This window comes from Thalassophryne amazonica, chromosome 6 (assembly GCF_902500255.1).
Source record: "Thalassophryne amazonica chromosome 6, fThaAma1.1, whole genome shotgun sequence".
In the NCBI taxonomy this organism is placed as follows: domain Eukaryota; kingdom Metazoa; phylum Chordata; class Actinopteri; order Batrachoidiformes; family Batrachoididae; genus Thalassophryne; species Thalassophryne amazonica.
The window spans coordinates 119,611,522-119,628,181 of NC_047108.1; positions in this window are offsets into that span (position 1 = coordinate 119,611,522).

The window sequence follows — 16,660 nt, forward strand, 5'->3', positions numbered from 1 at the left end:
GAGAGAGAGAGAGAGAGAGAGAGAGAGAGAGAGAGAGAGAGAGAGAGAGACAGAAAGACAGGGAGAGACAGACACAGACAGACAGGGAGAGAGGGGGGACAGAAAGACAGGGAGAGAGACAGACAGAAAGATGGTGACAGCAACAGACACAGACAGTGAGAGGGACAGACACAGACAGTGAGAGAGACAGACACAGAAAGACGGTGACAGAGACAGACACAGACAGTGAGCGAGACAGACACAGAAAGACGGTGACAGAGATAGACAGAGACAGTGAGCGAGACAGACACAGAAAGACGGTGACAGAGACAGACACAGAAAGACAGAGAGAGAGACAGACACAGAAAGACGGTGACAGAGACAGACACAGACAGTGAGAGAGACAGACACAGAAAGACAGAGAGAGAGACAGACAGTGACAGAGACAGAGACAGACAGTGACAGAGACAGACACAGAAAGACAGAGAGAGACAGGCAGTGACAGAGTCAGACACAGACAGTGAGAGAGACAGACACAGAAAGACAGGGAGAGAGACAGACAGTGACAGACACAGACATTGAGAGAGACAGACAGAGACAGAGACAGACACAGACACAGAAAGACGGTGACAGACCAACCCAGTCTCACAGCAAGTCGTGATTCAGCAGCACAAAATATACATTAATCTATTGGTTCAACATATTGTGACAAAAAGCACCTCATTTTCGTCACGGCAGCACAAATTCATTCTAATTCATTCCGTGACGGAGTAGGGTTAGTAATAGTGAGTTTAAAAAAACTGAGACTGGGCTGGACAGAGACAGACACAGACAGTGAGAGAGACAGACAGAAAAACTGTGACAGAAAAAGACACAGACAGACCGTGAGAGAGAAAGACAGACAAAGACAGAGACAAACAGAGAAAGAGAGTGAAAGAGAAAGACAGAGACACAGACACAGAAAGACATTGAGAAAGACAGGAAGAGGAAATGACAGAAAGACAGAAATTCTGTGACAGACAGTCACAGACAGAGACAAACAATGAGAGAGAGACAAACACAGACAAAGACACAGACAGAGAAATACAGATGCAAACAATGACAGAGACATACACAGACAGGAACAGGCACATACAGAGAAAGACAAAGATCGAGACAAAGACAGAAAAAACACATACAGACACAGAGAACAGAGACAAATAAAGAGATATAGAGAAAGACAGAGACAGAACTCAGCCACAGGGTGTGCAGCCAGTACATTCCGAGTGCCGGTCCCAAGCCCGGATAAATGAGGAGGGTTGTGTCAGGAAGGGCAACCCAACTATGCAGACTAAGAATCGAATTTCCATACCGGATCGGTCGCGGCCCAGGTTAACAACGTCCGCCACCGGTGCTGTTGCCCAACAGGGTGCCGGTGGAAATTGGGCTACTGCTGGGCGAAGACGATGAAGAAGAGGAGGAGAACGTTTCCACAAACAGCGGGAGAAGAAGAAAACTAGAAGGGTAGAAATGAGAGTGGGGACTTTGAATGTTGGTAGTATGACTGGTAAAGGGAGAGAGCTGGCTGATATGATGGAGAGGAGAAGGTAGACATATTGTGTGTGCAAGAGACCAAGTGGAAGGGAAGTAAGAGCAGGAGCATCGGCAGTGGGTACAAGTTGTTGTACCATGGTGAGGACAGGAAGAGAAATGGTGTTGGGGTCATTTTAAAGGAAGAGTATGTTAAAAGTGTGTTGGAGGTTAAGCAAGTATCTGACAGGGTGATGAGTGTGAAGTTGGAAATTGAAGGGGTGATGATGAATATCATCAGTGCATATGCCCCACAGGTAGGTTGTGAGATGAAGGAGAAAGAAGATTTCTGGAGTGTGTTAGATGAGGTGGTGGAGAGTGTGCTCAAGCATGAAAGAGTGGTGATAGGAGCGGACTTCAATGGGCATGTTGGTGAAGGGAACAGAGGTGATGAGGAAGTAATGGGTAGATATGGTATCAAGGATAGGAATGGGGAAGGACAGATGGTAGTTGATTTTGCAAAAAGGATGGAAATGGCTGTGGTGAACACCTACTTTAAGAAAAGGGAGGCGCACCGGGTAACATATAAGAGTGGAGGAAGGTGCACACAGGTGGACTACATTCTTTATAGGAGATGCAAGCTAAAAGAATTCAGAGACTGTAAGGTGGTGGCAGGAGACAGTGTCGTTAGACAGCATAGGATGGTTGTTTGTAGAATGACTTTAGAGGTAAAGAAGAAGAAGAGAGTGAGAGCCCAACAAAGGATCAAATGGTGGAAGCTGAAGGAGGAAGACTGTTGTGTGAAATTTAGCAAGCAGGTGAGAGAAGCACTGGTTGGAGGGGAAGCAATTTTGGACAACTGGAAAAGTACTGCAGATGTGGTGAGGGAGACAGCTAGGACAGTACTGGGTATGACATCTGGACAGTGGAAGGAAGACAAGGAGACTTGGTGGTGGAATGAAGAGGTCCAGGAAAGCATAAGGAGAAAGAGATTGGCAAAAAAGTTTTGGGATAGTCGGAGAGATGAAGAAAGTAGACAGGAGTACAAGGAGATGTGGTGTAAGGCGAAAAGAGAAGTGGCAAAAGTGAAGGAAAAGGCATATTGTGAGCTGTACAAGAAGTTGAATAGTAAGGAAGGAGAAAAGGACTTGTACCGATTGGCCAGACAAAGGGACAGAGCTGGAAAGGATGTGCAGCAGGTTAGAGTGGTAAAAGATGCACATGGTAATATGCTGACAAGTGAGGAGTGTGTGCTGAGAAAGTGGAGGGAATATTTTGAAGAGCTGATGAATAAAGAAAATGAGCAAGAGAAAAGGCTGGATGATGTGGTGAGAGTAAATCAGGAAGTACAAGAGATTAGTAAGGAAGACGTGAGGGCTGCTATGAAGAGGATGAAAAGTGGAAAGGCAGTTGGTCCAGATGACATGGAGGCATGGAAATGTCTAGGAGAGATGGTAGTAGAGTTTCTAACCAGATTGTTTAAGAAAATCTTGGAAAGTGAGAGGATGCCTGAGGAGTGGAGACAAAGTGTGCTGGTTCCTATTTTCAAGAACAAGGGTGATGTGGAGAGCTGCAGTAACTACAGAGGCATAAAGTTGATCAGCCACAGCATGAAGTTATGGGAAAGAGTAGTAGAAGCTAGGCTTAGAAAACAGGTGAAGATCTGTGAGCAGCAATATGGTTTCATGCTGAGAAAGAGCACTACAGATGCAATGTTTGCTCTGAGAATACTGTTGAAGAAGTACAGAGAAGACCAGAAAGAGTTACATTGTGTGTTTGTGGACTTAGAAAAAGCTTATGATAGGGTGCCAAGAGAAGAGCTGTGGTATTGTATGAGGAAGTCTGGAGTGGCAGAGAAGTATGTTAGGGTAGTGCAGGACATGTACAAGAATAGTGTGACAGCGGTGAGATGCGCAGTCGGAATGACAGACTCATTCAAGGTGGAGGTGGGATTACACCAAGGATCAGCTCTGAGTCCTTTCTTGTTTGCAGTGGTGATGGACAGGTTGACGGATGAGATCAGTCAGGAGTCCCCATGGACTATGATGTTTGCAGATGACATTGTGATCTGTGGTGAGAGTAGAGAGCAAGTTGAGTCTAGTCTGGAGAGGTGGAGATATGCTTTGGAGAGAACGGGAATGAAAGTCAGTAGAAGCAAGACTGAGTACATGTGTGAATGGGAGGGAGCCCAGTGGAATAGTGCCGTTACAAGGAGAAGTGGTGAAAGTAGATGAGTTTAAATATTTGGGGTCAACTGTTCATAATGGAGAGTGTGGTAGAGAGGTGAAGAAGAGAGTGCAGGCAGGGTGGAGTGGGTGGAGAAAGGTGGCAGGAGTGATTTGTGACTGAAGAATATCAGCAAGAGTGAAGGAGAAAGTTTACAAGACAGTAGTGAGACCAGCTATGTTGTACGGCTTAGAGATGGTGGCACTAACAAAAAGACAGGAGGCAGAGCCGAAGATGTTGAGATTCTCTTTGGGAGTGACAAGAATGGACAAGATTAGGAATGAACATATTAGAGGGACAGCTCAGGTGGGACGGTTTGGAGACAAAATCAGAGAGCGAGATTGAGATGGTTTGGACATGTGCAGAGGAGGGACCCAGGGTATATAGGGACAAGTATGCTGAGGATGGAGCCACCAGGCAGGAGGAGAAGAGGGAGGACAAAGAGGAGGTTTATGGATGTGTTGAAGGAGGGCATGCAGGTGGTTGGTGTGACAGAGGAAGATACAGAGGACAGGGTGAGATAGAAACGATTGATCTGCTGTGGCGACCCCTAACGGGAACAGCCGAAAGACAAAGAAGAAGAAGAAGAGAAAGACAGAGACAGAGAAAAACAGATGCAAACAATGACAGAGACATACACAGAAAGACAGAGACGAGCAAAGACAAAGCAGGACAGACAGAGAAAGACAAAGACAGACAGAGACAGACAGACAGACAGAAAAAGATCCAGAGAGGCAGACAGAGAAAGGCAAAGGGACAGACAGAGATGGGCAGAGATAGACAAGGACAAATGGAGACAAACAGAAAAACAGACACAGAAAAAGACAGGGACAGACACAGACGGGCAGAAATACACACACAGGGACAGAGAAAGACAATGGCGGACGGAAACACACAAAGATTAAACAGGAAACCAGGACAGACAGAGAAGGACAGAGACAGACAAAGATTAACAGAGACGGGTGAAGAAACTGGGAGAGACAGAGACAAACAACAGAGAAGGGACAAACAGACCAAGACAAGTAGGGACAGATGGAGAAAGGCAGACAAATAAAAACAGAGACACGCAGAAACAGACAAAGGACAAAGAGGGACTTGCTTTCTTGTCCAAAGTCTGGTTCTGTAACCTCTGTAAAGTCGAGGTCTGTGGCTTCAGTCTTGTGCTAAATTGTAAAATAAATCAAAGCAACATGTTTTGTTGTTGTTTGTTTGTTTGTTTGGTGGTTTGTTGTGTGTGTGGGGGGGGTGTTGTTTCCTCAGTTATATGTGCAGACAAATGTTTCTGGCGTTGGGGGCGGAGCTATGAAACATTTAAATAGTGCCTATTTAGATGTATTCTGTCTAAAAAAGACCATGTTGCTTCTATTTAGGTTCACAACATCTATGTAAAAAAACAAATACAAGGTCTGCTGATTAAAAAAAAAAACCAGTACATCCAGTTTGGGAAAGTCGTGCTGAAGACAAAACGTGTGAAGGTACCTGTCCTTGGGGCGCTTCGGTACACCACAGAACACGTGTTGCGGCGTCCCGGCTGGCTCGGCCTGCAGACGAGGCGGTGCAGTTTGTGGCGAGGTGTACTGTTGCTTCTGCTGCATTTTCTCCCACTGGTTTGACATTCAAGATCGCTCAATTATGTATGAACGGCAAGCAATATCCTTTACCATCAAGCCCCAATGTAACATATTTCATTTTCAAGGGCTGCAGAGCACAATCAGACCCTCTGTGTAATTACAACTTATTAAAAATGATTCCAAATTATCAGTGGATCTGCAGGCTGGTGTCTGGGTCCAAACCGAGTGTTGCTGCACTGTATTACTCACAGAATAACTTCCCACGGGCGGGCGGTCTGTGAACGAAAATCCCCATCCTTAGATCACGGAACACTACAAATTAATTAAAGGAAAATGACAACTATTGTGGCACCGCTACACGTCCTTGGCTGATTTTACCTCCATCGAGGACGCTAAAAGTAATGAACTTGTATTTGTGAAACACTCGATGTTGAAAGCAGAAGAAGGTGTTTTCATGTTTTTTTTTCTGGATCCTGATCATCAGGAGTTATTTGTGACTTTATTTATCATCGTGACGGATGTTTTGAACATTTTTCTCAGTAATGCCACATTCACATGTTGGCGGTGTGCAGCAGATAATAAAGCAGATGTTCTATTGTTTTCAGAGGACGCGAGAAAAATCTGGCTGTGACGGCGATGCATTGCACGTCGTGACCTTACGTGCCACCAAAAGTTACAAATTTTCAACTTTATCTGCGTGCTGTAGCTGCAAGGACAAACAGGGTGTTGATTTGTCCACAGTGACAACCAAAAATGGACAGCGAGAGGTTAATTCCTTTTGTGTGGGGACACCCAGTGTTGTATCAGTTACACAGGTTTGAGTTGTGTGACATTACAGAGTGAAATTAAGCTCTAATGTTACAAAGAAGCTGCAGTGGCATTGGTGTCCAGCAGACCTAGGCTTACCTAGACTTTGGACATGAAAGAAACTGAAAAGCTAACTTATTTATCGCATACATGGAGCTTCAAGACCACAGGCTGAGAGAGAGAGAAAAGGTACATTCTTAAACATAAAATCCTTGCAGGGTTTTTTGATTGTGATTTAGTTCATGTTGGTGTGGACATGCACCACGCTTGGGGTCCCTGATAACAAGGATGCATAAACATGCCAACAAGGGCCATGGCTACTGGGAAACAAACCCATGAAGCTAGACAGATACCACCCCAAGATCCTAACTGGCCTTTCGGTCTTAACGTGTCCCTAAAAGGAACCCAGTTTGCTGTCTTCCCCATCTGTCAGCAGATCTTTCCCAGCAGTCACTGGAACTTTCTCCAGATTGAGTCCAAAGGCAGGTTAATATAGTAACACCTCCCTCACTGCAAAATCATTTCCATTGGGTTTTGTGGACGCATGACCAATTTCAGTTTTAGAACATAGCCATTGTCGGGCAGTGGAAGGAATACTTCAAGGATCTCCTCAATCCCATCGTCACATCTTCCGAAGAGGAAGCAGAGACTAGGGACTCAGAGGCGAACTCATCCATTGCCCAGGCCGAAGTCACCGAGGTGGTTAGAAAGCTCCTCTGTGGAGCACTGCGCTGCAGTGGTTTGAATCATATTTATCTAATAGATTGCAATTTGTTCATGTAAATGGGGAATCTTCTTCACAGACTAAGGTTAATTATGGAGTTCCACAAGGTTCTGTGCTAGGACCAATTTTATTCAGTTTATACATGCTTCCCTTAGGCAGTATTATTAGACAGCATTGCTTAAATTTTCATTGTTACGCAGATGATACCCAGCTTTATCTATCCATGAAGCCAGAGGACACACACCAATTAGCTAAACTGCAGGATTGTCTTACAGACATAAAGACATGGATGACCTCTAATTTCCTGCTTTAAACGCAGATAAAACTGAAGTTATTGTACTTGGCCCCACAAATCTTAGAAACATGGTGTCTAACCAGATCCTTACTCTGGATGGCATTACCCTGACCTCTAGTAATACTGTGAGAAATCTTGGAGTCATTTTTGATCAGGATATGTCATTCAATGCGCATATTAAGCAAATATGTAGGATTGCTTTTTGCATTTGCGCAATATCTAGAATGGGAGGCAGAGCCTTCAGCTTTCAGGCTCCTCTCCTCTGGAACCAGCTACCAATTCGGATCAGGGAGACAGACACCCTCTCTACTTTTAAGATTAGGCTTAAAACTTTCCTTTTTGCTAAAACTTATAGTTAGGGCTGGATCAGGTGACCCTGAACCATCCCTTAATTATGCTGCTATAGACTTAGACTGCTGGGGGGTTCCCATGATGCACTGAGTGTTTCTTTCTCTTTTTGCTCTGTATGCACCACTCTGCATTTAATCATTAGTGATTGATCTCTGCTCCCCTCCACAGCATGTCTTTTTCCTGATTCTCTCCCCTCAGCCCCAACCAGTCCCAGCAGAAGACTGCCCCTCCCAGAGCCTGGTTCTGCTGGAGGTTTCTTCCTGTTAAAAGGGAGTTTTTCCTCCCCACTGTCGCCAAGTGCTTGCTCACAGGGGGTCGTTTTGACCGTTGGGGTTTTTCCGTAATTATTGTATGGCTTTGCCTTACAATATAAAGCACCTTGGGGCAACTGTTTGTTGTGATTTGTTTGTTGTGATTTGGCGCTATATAAATAAAATTGATTTGATTTGACTTGAATCCGTCCTGAGTACCTTAAGTCTCTGGATGTTGTGGGACTGTCTTGGCTGACACGCCTCTGCAGCATCGCATGGTGATCGGGGACAGTGCCTCTGGATTGGCAGACCGGGGTGGTGGTCCCTCTGTTTAAGAAGGGGGACCAGAGGGTGTGTTCCAACTACAGGGGGATCACACTCGTCAGACTCCCCGGTAAAGTCTATTCCAGAGTACTGGAGAGGAGAATTCGACCGATAGTCGAACCTCGGATTCAGGAGGAGCAGTGTGGTTTTCATCCTGGTCGCGGCACACTGGACCAGCTCTACACGCTCCATCGGGTGCTCGAGGGTTCATGGGAGTTCGCCCAACCAGTCCACATGTGTTTTGTGGATCTGGAGAAGGCATTCGACCATGTCCCTCGGGGCACCCTGTGGGGGGTGCTTCGGGAGTACGGGGTCCGGGGTCCTTTGCTAAGGGCTATCCGGTCCCTGTACGACTGCAGCAGAAGCTTGGTTCGCATTGCCGGTAGTAAGTCAAACCTGTTTCCAGTGCACATTGGCCTCCACCAGGGCTGCCCTCTGTCACCGGTTCTGTTCATTATTTTTATGGACAGAATTTCTAGGCGCAGCCAGGGTGTAGAGGGGGTCTGGTTTGAGAACCACAGAATCTCGTCTCTGCTGTTTGTGGACGATGTGGTTCTGTTGGCTTCGTCAAATCAGGACCTTCAGCGTGCACTGGGGTGGTTTGCAGCCAAGTGTGAAGCGTCCGGGATGAAAATCAGCAACTCCAAATCCGAGGCCATGGTTCTCGACCGGAAAAAGGTGCTTTGCCCTCTTCAGGTCGGTTGAGTGTCCTTGCCTCAAGTGGAGGAGTTTAAGTATCTCGGGGTCTTGTTCACGAGTGAGGGACGGATGGAGCGTGAGATCGATAGACGGATCGGTGCAGCGTCTGCAGTGATGCGGTCGCTGTATCGGACCATCATGGTGAAGAGAGAGCTGAGTAGGGGGGCAAAGCTCTTGATTTACCAATCAATCTACGTTCCAATCCTCACCTATGGTCATGAGATTTGGCTCATGACCGAAAGAATGAGATCACGAGTACAAGCGGCCGAGATGAGTTTCCTCCGCAGGGTGGCTGGGCGCTCCCTTAGAGATAGGGTGAGGAGCTCGGTCACTCGGGAGGAGCCCGGAGTCGAGCCGCTGCTCCTCCACGTCGAAAGGAGTCAGTTGAGGTGGCTCAGGCATCTTTTCCGGATGCCCCCTGGACGCCTTGCTGGAGAGATGTTCCGGGCACGTCCCATTGGGAGGAGGCCCCGGGGAAGACCCAGGACACGCTGGAGGGACTACATCTCTCGGCTGGCTTGGGAACACCTTGGGGTTCCCCCGGAGCAGCCGGGGGAGGTGTGTGTGGATTGGGAGGTCTGGGCGGCTTTGCTTGAGCTGCTGCCCCCGCGACCCGACTCCGGATAAAGCGGAAGAAAATGGATGGATGGATGGATGGATGGAACATAGCCATTGTGAAAGAATTAGACAATTTAATGTCAATATCCAACCCCTCCTCCGCGGTGTGACACCTGGATAACGGCTCAAGTAGGAGATTCCCTGTTGGGTTTGGTAGGGACCTTGGGTACCCTGTGGCCACTACGGTAACCATAAAGGCTCAACAAGAACCCCAAATGATGAGAAGGTTAAGGGGGCTCTGGTGAAACTAGAAGTCCTCAATGGTGGATTAGGCAGCAGAGATGATGGCGTGTTGTGTAACCCATCGGCTGTGAAGGTGGATTCATGCTGCAGCACTTCTTCAGACCCCAATCGTCAGGCATATGGATCTGTCAAGGACTGTGTGATGTCGGCATGTAACGGCATCCCCACATTAAACAAATACATGCGGGGCATCTCTAGATCAACCCTGGATGTAGATAATCCATCCATGGAAATTGAACAAGAGATGATCTTTCTCGCCACTGACAGACTGTCACAACAAGCAGTTTACATCTCTGATTTAGTACATTCAGGTGTGGAATCGGTGTCTCTGTCACTAAGAACCCCACCTTCTCCTAATCCATCCTCAGTTTTTGAGAAATGCGTTGCTTCAGACAGACTTACCATGAAGTCAAAGACATAATCAGTGACTTGGAAATGCTCATCATCCACCTCCGGACTTGTCTAAAGAAAACTAGCTACAAAAATAATAATGTGCATAAAAACTGCTGTAATTCCGAAATGGTTAATGTGATATTTTTGTTGAGCCCCTTGAATTAAAGGTGAAAGTCCACACTATAAACACACCTTAATTCTTCCATTTCATCTCCAGTGTGGTGGTGTATAGAGACAAGATCAACTTGTGTGACTGTCTGAGCACTTATGGACCTGCCTGTAATCGGGTGTTTCCATTCTAATGGGCGCCATTCCGGTTTTCTGTTGAAATTGGCAGCTTTCAGGATCTTAAAGGCGCCGTCGCTGACTTGTTGCAGGACACTTTCAGCACTTTGGTGAGGCATTTTTGTTCCCTGTACTCAGTCTCATAATGAGAAAACACAGTTCAGCAGAGAAAAGACATCTCAAACAGCATGTTTACCCTTCACACAACACGGAGGAATTAAAAATGGATGAGAGCCCCATCCATTATTTCACCCTCCAAATGGCAAAATCTGTATAAAGCCTTGAGTATCCGTCTGGGTGAAAATAAATAAATCAAATATGCACTTCGGCGTTTCCTGCCGTTTTTGTGTGCGTAGGATACGGCGTGGTGTTTGTGGAGGGCACATCCTGCTCTTGAAAAACATGATGAGCTTTCTCAACGTATATAAATAACACACAAGTTTTCAATTAGCTTTCTCATCTTTTCTGTTAATTCAAATGATTTTGTCACTTTTCCGGGGCAGAGCATGGAATATTTAGATGTTCCTTCCCCAGCGGAATTTTTCCAGATCTGAAGTATTCTAATTTGTGAACACAGTGGTGTCAGAAATGATTTTGCTGCAAAGTCACTAATTGTATGCAACATCAATGCGATGTGGAGAAAACGTTAAAAATTTAGCATCACAAGACAAATGGAGAAATGCGTGCTGAAACAAGTCAAAGAAGCACCAACATTCACAGTTTTTCAATGAATTATACATGTTTTCTTCTGCATCACAAAACACGTGAACAGACGGGTCTCAGCAAAGCCCAAAATATGTGTTCATGTGTTTTTATTGCAGCAAAAGAAGAGAAAAAGAAAATTCAAGAGTTCAGAAAATTGATTTTAACAGGAGCTCAAAACAAATTCCCGTCACTAATCAGCAGAGGAGGGCGGAGCTTATGTGAAATATGTTATCTATTTTACAAGATAATGCAACGATAACTCAAAAAGTAAGACAATTTTTTACCAAATTGTAGGGAAATATGGAACTTTGGTTGCAAAAATGTTTATGAAATTGTGAATTGGACTAAGTTGGGGTTTAAAATATTTTCTTTTATCTTTTTCTTTAACATAGCTTGATAAGTTTTCTTTTATCCCTGATATCATAGACGCTTACACCTATATAGCATTTGGTACAAAAGCAATATGCACAAAAGGATGAGTCTTTGAGGAGCAAATATAGGCAGAGGATCTCCAGTTTGTCAAGAAATACATGAAAAAAATTATAGAAATGTTTAAAAACAATTTTCCTTAAAGAAAGATTGGAAATGATTTGCCTATTTCTTCCTCTATGGTGCATATTATCATTAAACAATTCAAGGAACCTGGAGGAATTTTAAATGGAAAGGCCTCAGACTGCACTGCATCAAGAACCATCATTCATCAATAGCTGATATAACCACATGGGCAAGGGATTACTTTAGAAAACCTTTGTCAAATACTACAATATGGGGTTACATTCACAAATACCACTGACAACTTTACTGTGCAAAAACAAATCCTAAAGTTGACCTTGTCTACAAGTGGCGCTGACCTCTCTGAGCTGTGAGGCATCTGGATTGGACCATCACATGGTGTAAATGTGTATTGTGATCAGACAAATCAGTATTATGGATCTTTTTAGAAGAAATGGATGCCATGTGTTGCAGACCAAAAAGAGAAAGGACTGTTATCAGCAACAAGTACAAAAGTCATGGTCTGTCATGGTAGGGGCAAAGAGAACAGAGTACCAAGTGATGACATTCCGATGCATTTTAGAGAATAGCCACTGGTGGCGCTGTGGAGGCGCTGCTGCCTTCTTGGACTGCTGATGATAATACCAACATTCACAACAGTATTGTTCATTTAAAAAATTAAAATAATGGATTTAGCAGTAATTCTTATTGTTGGCTGGTTGGGGATTTGTTTAGAATGGAAATAGAGACTTTAACAGCGTTGGGTTCAGACAAAAATGTCAACCACAGTTCAGAAAACTCTCACTCTAATGACCAATTTCCAATTTACACTAACTTGGAATATTTAAGTAAGTACCATGTTTTTGTGCATTTGTGTTTACAGTGTATCAGACCTACTGTGGTGACCTCAAGAAAAAAGGGGGAAGAAGCCAAAAGCATTTTAATTATGACTGTGTTTCATAAATTATGCACGTAAATAACTTTTATTGGCTGCACCATCCCAGAGGGTGGGGCAGGTAGATCAGCGGGATCAGAGTTATACGACCAATATGTAGATTTTGCATTGATTCTCTGTCACACTGTCTGTCTGTGTCCATGTAAAGACACTCATTCTGCATCATCAGAGTCCACCCAGCTGTAAATGGGTACTGTCTTTCGCCGGGGAAGTGACCTGCGATGGACTGGTGTCCCGTTCATCCACGAGTCCAGGGAGAAGCCCAGGCACCAGCAGGCCTCAACACTTGTATCTTCTCAGCAGAGCTTCTTAATTCAGCCTCTGCACTCTGCTGACAAAAAAAAATGCCCTTTTTTCCTGAAGAAATTCAGAGGTACATAAGACCTGAATCTGTATTCAGATCGTCACCAGAACTATAATGTGTGATTCCAGTCTTTCTGCAGATCCATACGAATCAGTTCATTAGTCTGTGAGAAGCAAAAACATCCTCTAGTATCTACAGCCTGCATTGCATTGTGGGTCACTGGCTGCTCCTCAAACTGCCCTGTTGTGTGTTGTATAAATGTGCAAAGCCACTTCATAAACTGTTGCTGCTTTGAGATGACGGAATCAAATAAGACCTGACCTCTGAACCCGGTTGAACAGGAGCGACATAACGAGTCGCAGTCGGCCAACAAACAACTTTCCTGCATTTTGAGGCTATTTTTCATGGCTCCCTTTACACAGTAATTATATTCTAAATCATTATGTGTTGTAAAGTCTATTGACCCCTAGTAAACTTATATTTACCAAGCTGGAACAGTTAATGAAATAGTCTTTTAATTAGCACTCCTCTTAAGGGTGGAACATCTGAACGGGTCTGTGTTTTGTTTTGGCTTTGTGGTTGACTGAAGGGTGCAGATCTGCTGTTCTAAGATAAAACGGCATTATCTTAATTAAGACATGCTGTTTACGGTCTCCAGCCGCCGCCATCGCTTGTGCCGCCTACAGCACCTCCACTATAGGTGTATAAATACAACGCAATGAATCAGTAAAATCAACAATGTAATGTCATAATTTCTTCTTTTGTTGGTTTGTTTTCTTGTTTTTTTTTTTTTTTTTTTTTTTTGGACTGGGTCGTTTTTCACGCTTGACTGATTGAAAGTGGTCCAACTACTCAAGGTAACAACTGGAGAAAAAGGGTGGCGGCGGTGGTGGTGGGGGAGTGGAGAGTTCTACGCTGCGTGTATAATGCAGTCTTTGGCAGACTCTCTCTTTGTATCAGATACATTAGGACAGAAATGTGTGGCAACTTAAAAATGCTGGTGAAAAAACATGGAATGTATTAAATTAATGGTCTCTTTTGCCTCAGGGCAGTAATGAAAAGGGACCCCCAATGAGTTCATTTTTCACGACTTTGGTTATGCATTCAACACCCTAATTGAATTTCAATGTAAGTTTTACAAAGTCTTTATTACAGTGACTCTTGATGTAAATTACTTGTGATCTATCGCGGGACTTTCACCCATTAAGTCATGTAATTGTGACACTTGCTCGGTACGCACCTCATGCTTTTATGCCCATTCCTCCTCATCGAAATTGTCAGTTTCTTCTATTATCACTGCTGTTTATGTGGAGTGAGGAAACACTCTGGGCAACTTATATAAGAACAGCTCCGTTCAGCGCCTCCCGTTTCGGGAACGTGACACTTAAGGTACACTGGAGGAGGATACACAACATTTACAAGCATTTGTAGGACATTTTCACACGGCTGAGCAGAGCACATTTAAGATGGAAAACATAAAATAAAATAAAATAAAATACAACAGACACACATGTAAATAAATAGTTCACGCTGAAGCCACTGTTCAAAAAAACATAGTAAACATCTCCTACACTCCGGTCCATAAGTATTTGGACACAATTTTTCCCCCCCTATTTTGCACCACCACAATGGAGATGAAATGGAAAAAAAATCAAGATGTGTTTGTAGTGTAGGTTTTCAGCTACACTACAAAAATATTGCGATAACCTTTAAGGAATTACAGCAAATTGTACAGAGTACCCCCAATTCCAAAGCCTATAAATAACTAGACAAACTAAATGCATAAAAGGATGCTATTTAATACAAATGATCACTTTTACTGATGGTTTTTCAGGCATTCTCAAATGCAGAGTGTGTGTGCTGGAAGGAGATAAGTGAGGGAAGCCACCAAGACATCCAGACAAGTCTGAAGGATTTACAGGCTTCTATGGCTGACTGCAGAACCTGCACACAGCACACATTTTGCCTGTTGTGGCACCAGTCAGCTTCATGTTGGAGTTGTGCAAAGAAGGATTTTAATATAAGAATAAAATCGGTGGTCATTTGTCCCACGTGCCTTCTGGAAAACTGTATCTGAAATTTTACTGTGAAAAAAATCCTTTTCTTTTCCACTCCACAACGAAGCTGTGCAGCTTATGATGCAACACACAAATGTTGCACAATGCACAGTTTCTCCAGTCACTTCAGAGTTGTTTGGGTATCTTGGTGGCTTCCCTCACTCATCTCTTTCTGGCATGGTCACTCAGTTTTGGAGAATTACCAACTCCAGACAGATTCACCACACAGTAGCATACTGTTTGTATTTCTTAGTGACCAGTGTTAATTTTGACAGCGTATTTAGTCATAATCTTCACTAAAATGTCTAAATTTAGTCTCAATTAATTCAAAACTAAATTGAGCTGACTAATATCGCGTGATATTTAGTCAACTAAAAGTAGACTGAAATTAAAACAATTCACATTACTAAAATATGACACAAAAATAACTGGTGTGAATGAAGCCAAAGATATATTTGTGGATTCGGAAATGTTCATAATACATGCCAAATACATTCGTTTTATGGTTTTTAGCTTCTTTTAACTATTTTGCTGTACAAAATAGTTCTTATGGCTTTAATTGCTTTTACTCTGTGATATAGGAATTTCATGTTGTTCTGGAGTTTGTTCAGCACTTTGATTTTTTGTCTTCATTTAAAGTGCTTTATAAATAAATGTATCATCATCATCATGATATGTCCATTCCCCTGACTTGTCAAAAGTTAACTGGCTGTGAAATTGATCATTTGCATTAAAATAATATTTAAATTTAGTAAAATTTGGCGCTACAAGAACAGTGTATTCATTGATGTCACTTCCATTGTGGTGCTGTATGGAGGTAAGATGACATTGTATTTATTGTAAGTAAGTATTGTCCCAATACTTATGGACCTGACTGTACAATAATGGAGAAGACATGTGCATACATGCATGCATGCTTTCCAAAAAACATCCAATGTTTATGTTTCACATACTTTAAGGTCATTTTCTGAACTGTAACAAGTGCCATTCTCTCTGTCTCCATCTAGTGTTTCCTCACTTCTGCTGCAAAAAAAGGCTTCCTGTCAGCCAGTGATGAACACACACACACACACACACTTGCACAAAAAAAGACTTCATGACAAACTGCTTCTCATCAAAAGAACAACTGCGTGGGTGCACACACGTGCACGAGCGAAGTGACATACTGAGGCTGGATTGACCCGATCATTAGAGGGGGGAAGAGGCTTGACCTGATATTTCCTCTGTTGTTTGGTCAGGAAAGGGACGTTATTGTAAAAGGGCTGTAAAGATAAATAACCTCACCGTTTCCATGGCAAAGACACAAACAATGGCTGCTGGAGACAAAAGAATAGAAGACAATAAATCCAACACTGTCAATTTTGTTTAGTTTCCAGAGTGTTTTTGAGGGAAATATGGTCTCAAAACAAGTGGTCATGTTAATTTTTCCACCCAGAAAAGGAAATCAGATCATTTTTTTTCTCCTTTTTCTGGACACGTCGCAGTTTCATCTGGTATACTATTTTCCAGGCCACGCCATCCTGATTGGTAATAGGAATATCTGACACCGTATTTTGCCTTTGGATAAGGAAACTCCTTGTCCAGCTGTATACGTGTTTTTGTAGCCTTTGAAAGAAAGGGCATTGTCTTTAAATTCCGAAGAACACTTTGTTAAGCTTTCAGAATTAATTGGAAAACCATCCCAGGAACCTCTTTTATCACGGGCTAAACAATCAGGCGTAAACATATACTTTATCCAAAAGGTCACCTGGAGTTTATCTCACAACAAACTTAACACGTTTCCTAAAAATCAGAGGAAAAATAAGTGTTACATTCTTATTTTGCCTTTGGGACACTTATTTTTGTTGTTGTTGTTGTTGAGACCAAATATGA